Raw genomic sequence first — 8,312 nt, 5'->3', positions numbered from 1 at the left:
CCGTTAAGCTAGGCAGGCTAGTGAGCCCCATGTGTCTTCCAGTCTCTCTCTGGAAGTGTGCACACCATACCCTGCCGTTTCCCCCTTTTAAACATGAATCCTGGGGATTTAATTCAGGTCTCCATCCTTGTATAGTGAGTACTTTCCTGACCAAGCCATCTTTCCCATCCTCATAGATTATTTTAATGCTTGATCATTATAGGCCCCCCAAGTATATTATTTTCATTTTACATTTTGATAAAAGAACTTGACAAAGTTCTGGGAAGCACAGGGTGGTTGTTACCTAACCCAGCAGTTCCATTCCTAGGTATAGGCCTAAGAGAACTGAAAAATATTCCCCCAAAACGTGCATGCAGCTTTGTAACCATGCTACTCCGACCTCCCTCAGATGGAAGCAACCCAAATGGTAACTGATGAATGAATGCCTAAACTAAATGAAGTGTATAGTGGGATCATGCTTAGCAATGAATGTGTATTGATTTACATTTCGGCATGGACAAACTTTGAAAGCATTGTACTAAGTGAAAGAAGCAAGACACAAAAGGCGCCCACCATATGACTGCATTTGAGTTGTTTAGAATAAACAGATCTACAGAGACAGAAGGAAGACAGATTAGTGATCAGGAAATGTAAGTAGGGCATCAGGCATGAATATGGAGCTTGTCTTCAGAAAGATGATTCTGTGCTTTTGGAGTAGTGAGCAACCTTGGCGAGTGTACTGAAAGCCATTGAACTGTGTGGCATGTGCAACATATCTCAATTAAAAATAAATTTTACTTGTGAACTACTCAGTCTCCACATTTCTGAACACCCGACTTATGTGCTGGTTCTGTCAGAGTCAGGCTCAAGATTTAATATCATATTCTAGTCCACTGTATAACCAGCAAACATTTCCTGAATTAAAATGAGATTATGGCATTTATCCTCAGGGAGCTTTTGTAATGAGCATGAATAGATAACATCACAGGCAATAAAGAAGCAATATTATAAACACATGTCCTCAAAGCCAACTCTTAAGATAGCTAGGACCCACACATCTTACCTGGTAAAGCAACTTTATGGGTTTTTTCTTCTAATCTTCTCCTTCCTGTTTCTTTTACCCTGTCAATCCCCTAACACTATATAAGAGAGAAAAAAAAAAAAAAAAAAAAAAAAGGATTGAGAAGAAATTAAAGAGATCCCTGAATAAAATCAGCAGCTGGAAAGGAGACATTGTTAGACTACTTCCTCCTGATTCATTCCTTGGGGGTAAGTTTGACCTTTGATGTCAGGATATCTATTTACTCTTCTTCTTCTTCTTCTTCTTCTTCTTCTTCTTCTTCTTCTTCTTCTTCTTCTTCTTCTTCTTCTTCTTCTTCTTCTTCTCCTTCTCCCCTTCTCCTCCTTCTCTTCCTCCTTCTCCTCCTTCTTCACCTCCTCCTTCTCCTCCTCCTCGTCTTCTTCTCTTCTTTCTCCTATCCCTCCTCCTCCTCTTATTCCTCTTCTTGTTTTTTCTTTGCACACAACTACTGAACAAACCACGACCAACAGCAACCACTAAAACACCCAACAACTAACAACCCAAACACTTGACGTATCCCTGAGATTTTGTAGTTTTAAAGGACTTGAGATGTAGAGGAGACTCATCCAAAGCTTGATTTTCTAACTCCTTCGGATTTTTTTTACTTCCTCAGTCAGTCCCCTTCATTTGACTGTGTCATGTAATTAGTTTCGGCTAGTAGGTGAAGAGTGGACTGTACACATGCCACTCTAGGGTCAAAGCATCTCATTGACCTGTCACACCATCCGGCATTTTCTTCCTTTGCTGTGTCAGTATGGCAGGTTATGTGATCTGAGAGCACAGGTGTAAGATCTGGAGGCTCCATCACCCTGGGTCTTTAAGTCACTCTATGGAACAAATGCCCAGATAAATTGCCAAGATGGGGCAGTAACAAGCCTTTGTGTGTTAAAGACTGAGAATGTTGGGATGCTTGCTAGTGTGGGTGTAAATTAACTCACTCCTCTAATCGAGTGATCATAATGGTTGGAGAGGCATAGGAATAAATCAGTGGTAGATATAATATTTTTTTCAAGAATTGGGAGGGAGATTATCGTCAGAGTTGGGAACGATCACTCAAGGCTTAGAAGAATTGGAGCTGAATTTTAGTGGTTTGGGTTGCAGAGAACAGTCTCACCTATCTGGATGGAAAAATGCTCCCTGAACTACAAAAACAAACAAACAAACAGACAAAACCCCTCAAAACAACAATTCATCTAATTTTCTTCTTGCGTCAACTTCCTGACTTTTAGTAGATAGACTGGAATAGCAGTTCACTTGCAGGGTCAACCAGGCAGGTCACCTTCATCACATGTGTAGTCACCTTTATTTTCTCTATTGGACAAATGTCCTGAATTCTCTATGCACACGGCATGTTGGTAGATCATCTTCAGTGGAGCCATGGAATGTTCTCCGAGGGAAGCCTCAGATGCAGGCTGGCAACCTTCACTTTTGCCCAACTGTCTTTGGTTTTTTTCCTGACTGCCTTTAGTTCCTGTCTGTCTTTCATCCTTTAGCCTCCAGGATAAGACCATGAGGGATGGGGAGGGGGAAGGAACTTAGATTACAAGGGCTTCTATGCACATTACACAAATACTCACTGATTATATACAAAGCACCCTTCTCCCTGTTTTGGGAGAATGCTCAGGTTGTCAAATGGATTTCCTAGGTAGACACAAGTAGCAAGCATTGGGGTTTATACTTACACTAATGTCTGAGGCTCATGTTGTTAGAGACTACACTGTCCTCAATCCAAAGCATTGTAATTTATTAATATGTCTTCCTTAGACTAATGCTGTAACATTCTTGATTGGAAACAAAGGGTTATGGATGTAAGTTTTTCATTTCTTACAATCTTCAAGCAATTGTTACCTTACACAGCAAGAAACTGTGAGAGGAAGAGGAACTACAAGTGAAGCTTGCTTCTAGTAACCCCTATCAGGAACTTTAGAGTGAATGGATGGGTGTGAAGTCTTCAAATACTTTCTCCTCTTTTTTAAAAAAAATAATTCCTTAGCAATTTCATACAATGTATTTTTATCGTATTCACCACTCATGTCACATTGCTCAGATCCATCTTTTCCACCCCTAACCCATTCAACTTTATGTCCTCTTTATTTGTTATTTATTTTGTAACTCATGAGGTGCAGTTGGTGCTGCCCATGTACTCTTGGATGTATGTCCTTCTGCTGGAGTGTGGTCAACCTAGCCGGGGCCTTAAAGAAAACTGACTCTCCCTCTTCCAGAATCGAACAATTGCCAGCATCTACTCTTTCCATACTAAGATTTGGTCTGGCTTGAGTTTGTGCAATGTTGTGAGCTCATATGAGTAGTGGTCCTACTTGGTCCTGAAAGTACCATTTTCTTGTATATCTGCCATCTCTGCCTTTTCTTCTTTCTGAAATTTAAAGACCTACTATCTATTTAAGTTTTGTAAATATGATGGAATCATATGGAAACCATGTTTGGGGTTCTGGAGAACCATCACTAAGGTGGTGTGTAATTTGGTTAGAGTTTCTGTTTTCCCTCATAGTTTCTTCCCATTTGGTGATGTGACTAGATATGTTTTAAAATATTCCAGAGAGCTTGCATTTGTGCTGAATTCCACTAAGTTCCATGCATCAGCATCATCTTCACATTTCCTCTCTGCGCTGTCTTACTCGAGTCATCTCTTCCTCAGAGATGAATTTGTTTTTACAGCAGTTAGAACCTTCTGCGCTGGATTCTGTTACCCAGATGTGTAAGAAAGACATGTCTTCCATCTTCAGAGAACCCAAACCCAATGCCCGAAACACAAGCTAACACAGCACAGGTTGGCTTGTTGATAGCTGAAGACCCAGGTAGGTAGCCATCTGAATGGGTGGAATTGTCATGGATGTCTCTGGAAGAATAGCTCCTCCCTATCTGTGACGTAAGATGAGAAAGCACTTGAATTCTTGTACACTTGAAACTTTAGAGTTATTATGAAATCTTTAAAAATTGTCATGTTTTAAAAACAGTTTCTGAAATATAATAAGGATTAGTTTCCTTGGTTGGACATGTTATGACCTTCCTTACAACTAGACTTTTTTGTTGTTGAACTCAAAGCTGTGCCTCTTAGAGACTCAAACCATAAATATATTTCACCATTACAATTCTTTTTCATTTTGTTTCAAAGTTATTTCTCATATCTGGACTTTATTTTCTTTCTCTACCCTGCATTAATTGCTATCATAATTGCATCCAATTTTTGCTTTCATGCATCTTAATGCGTATTTAATTAATAGTTGAATTGTGTTGGTATCATTTAGTTTGCTTTTCTCATGTACACCAAACAAAAATATAACCTTCGGCAAGACAAATACCATATTTGTTTTGTTGCTTACTTTATCGCTCAGACTCAAACAGGGATTAACTTATTCATACACAGATTTGTTAGATGAACAAATTCATAGGTACATTTACACTTCGAGTTCTCACAAATTAGAATGTAGGCCTCAGACATCTTGTAGTGTTGTCTTTAGGAGGCATCTCAGTGCCTGTCAGAAAGTACCTCTCAAATGTATATTCAGCTGAGTATAAATGAAATTCATTATTTCTATGAGGTAATACTTTTTGAGACATTAAGGTCCTTCCATTCTAGGTAGAGAAAATGGTGTTTCAGTTCATTCATGTAATTACAGTAGCATCTAGGTTTATTATACTTCCTTGTTCTGTGTAACTGCTTAGAAAAAGGCTTTCCCAAGAAGAAAAGCATATCATCCTGGGCCCCATAAAATTTAGTGCCCTGGGAAATTTAGAAAACGTTGAATTATGGAAATTTCTACACATTTATTCTCAATTGACATTTTTGGAAATATTTAGTTGATGTTTTTGTTAATATCATAGTTAATGTTAAAATTTTATGACTTAGTGAATTTTATATATAGTTTTATACATGTATAAAATGCACTCAGATTACTGTAATCTCTAACCTCCGTGTGTGTGTGTGTGTGTGTGTGTGTGTGTACATGTGCATGTTTTCAGGGCCACTTAATTTGACCAGGATCATCTGTGCTACTAGGGGTTTAAAGTTATCTACTGGAGTCTGGTAGGCACTTCACTGAGTACACAACTGAAGGCAATGTCTGTCCCTTTCCAAGAATCCATCAATATCCACTACTTTGGAAGGAAAGGATGGGCCCCAGGAGCCTTTCCACAATCTATATTGACTGTTTAGCACAGAATTCTACCAGACCTTCAAAGAAGAAGTACTTCTCAAACTATTCCACAAAATAGAAATATAAGGAACATTGCCAAACTCATTCTATGAGGCCACAGTCACCCTGATACCTTTGACACACAAAGATCTAACAAAGAAAGAGAACTTAAGACCAATTTTCCTTATGAACATTGATGCAAAAATACTCAAAATACTTGCAAACTAGATCCAAGAACACATCAAAAACATTATCTGCCATATTCAAGTAGGTTTCATCCTAGGGATGCAGGGATGGTTCAACATACAAAAATCCATCAATGTTATCCACCATATAAACAAATCAAAAGGGAAAGACCCACATGATCATTGCATTAGATGCTGAAAAAGCCTTTGACAAAATCCAAATTTCATCTTAAAAGTCCTGGAGAGATCAAGGATACAAGCCAATACCTAAACACAATAAAGGCAATATACAGCAAACTGATAGTCAACATCAAATTAATTGGAAAGAAACTTAAAGCAATTCCACTAAAATCAGGGACAAGACAAGACTCTCTCTCTATCTCTTTTATATAGTACTTGAAGTCCAAGCTAGAGCAATAAGACCATTAAAGGATATCAAGGAGATACAAATAGGAAAGGAAGAAGTCAAACTATCATTATTTGCGGATGGCATGAAAATATACATAAGTGACCCCAAAAAATTCTACCAAGGAACTCCTACAGCTGACAAACACCTTCAGAAAAGTGGCTGGATACAAAATTAACTTAAAACACCAGCCCTCCTTTATTCAAACAGTAAAGAGGCTGAGAAATAAATTAGGGGAACAATGACCTTCACAATAGCCACAAATAACACAAAACATCTTAGTGTAACTCTAACCAAGCAAGTGAAAGACTTGTATGACAGGAACTTCAAGTCTTTGAAGAAAGAAATTAAAGAATATGTCAGAAGATGGAAAGCTCTCTCATGCTCTTGGATCAGTAGGATCGACATAGTAAAGATGGCCGTCTTACCAAACGCCAGATTCAAAGCAATTTCCATAAGAATTCCAACACAATTCTTTACAGAACTTGAAAGAGCAATTCTTAACTTCATATAGAAGAATAAAAAACTAAGGATAGCTAAAACAGTTCTTTACAATAAAAGAACTTCTTAAAGTATCACCTTCCCTGAATTTAAACTGTACTTCAGAGCAATAGTAATAAAAATCACATGGTATTGGAAAAAAAAAAAAAGACAGATTGATCAATGGAATCAAATTGAAGACCTGGAAATAAACCCACACATCTATGGGCATCTGATTTTTGACAAAGAAACCAAAACCATACAATGGAAAAAAGGAAGGCATCTTGAACAAATGGTGCTGGTCTAACTGGATGTGTGCATGTAGAAGAATGCAAATAGATCCATATTTATCACCTTGCACAAAAGTCAAGTACAAGTGGATCAAAGATCTCAACATAAATCTGTTAGAAGAAAAAATGAGAAGAACTTATCTCTGGCTCTTAACCGCATTTTTGTCCCCTCTTCTGCACCACTCTTTGAGCCTTGATAGGAAACGGTGTGCTATAGATGTCCTTAAAACGATAATACTCTTTGAACGGGGCCAGAGGGACATGCCGCTGTGAAAGAATGATCTGAGAAATGCAACACTACTTGTTTTGAAGTTCAAGGCATGGGCCACATGCCAAAGACCGTGAGTAGGTCTTAGAAGATGCAAAAGGCTCTGAAATGAAGTCTCCACTACAGTCTCCAGAAAGGAGCTGAGCCTTGCAGACATCCTGACTTGATTATAGCTAGACTTGCATCAAACATCTCAACTACAGAACTAAGGTAATACCAGCATTATATTTAAGCCACTAAAATTATGGTATTTGTCAAGGATCTCATTGAAAACAAACACATGATATACATATATTTTATGACAGGTATAATCACTCCAAAGAAGATAACAGAAGCATCCAATGTCCTCTTATGGGACAGTATCTTTCCCTTCAACTCAGAGTGGTTATGGAAGGCTACTTTGAGGAAGTGATACTTGACAGAAATCTGATGAAGAGAAATTCTGGGGAGAGGGTTGTAAGCAGAGGATATCTACTGCATTTGAAGGGCTATATCAAGAGTGTCATGCTTGTGGTGAAGTCTCAGAAGGGCTGGCTTTGAACAAGTTCATCAGAAGCAAGGTATTCTTTCCTCATTCATTCATTCATTCCTTCACTGCATCATTTCTCACTCAGCAGATATTTATTAGTGGTTCTGCTATTCCAGGTATGGTTCCAGGTATTGAGGACACAGCAGTGAACTCAGTGTGTGCACCGTAATGCTTAGCTTTGCTGATGTGTGGAATTCTTTATTCCAGATAAAGGCTCCAAATGCTCTTGTTATAAGTGTTCCCATATCTTCCCAGTGAGAGAATCCAACTTGTTAAGATTCATAGCAAATACACCAAAGCTGGGTATGCTTCTCTTTTAGATTTGGGGAACACTTATGCAATCTTGCCACTGAAGTTTTCTAAAGGGACCTACTATAAGAATACTGGTGTACAATTAAATTTTATATTCATCTTTCTCGAAAATTTAGGTTGCAGTGGTCATATTACCAACGACTCATCATTCATTTTACGAAGATTTGGATTTTGACACCTATCATGCCTGCCTGGCAGACTGACTCTTTAGATGATTTGAAAGTTTCCTGAAGAAACAGGAAATGATCTGCGTGGACACGCACACACGCACACACACACACGCACACACACAAAGTACTCCAGTCAGCCTTTCTCGATGCCTATGACTCCATCCAGACATCCCCCCTCACCAAATCTCCAAAGGCTTTTTTTCCATCTTTGTTAAATTTACTAATTTAGCAAGTGGGAAAGATAAGCAGGGATGTATTGATGAAGTCACCTATCTCTTCAGACAGCTGATGTCCCAGCAAATCAGAATTGATTTGAATTAAGGTGAATGATAACTGGGTGCTGTCAGGCCACCTCCCAAGAGCCTGTTGACTGAGTTTTCGGGGAGAGTTTTCTATGTCCCCATGGCTTTCGACTGCCTCTTCCTCTGCCTTTCTCTCCTCCCCAAAGCTGATTTCAT

The sequence above is a fragment of the Acomys russatus genome, chromosome 32 (assembly GCF_903995435.1).
Source record: "Acomys russatus chromosome 32, mAcoRus1.1, whole genome shotgun sequence".
Lineage (NCBI taxonomy): Eukaryota > Metazoa > Chordata > Mammalia > Rodentia > Muridae > Acomys > Acomys russatus.
This window is presented reverse-complemented; position numbering follows the sequence as displayed.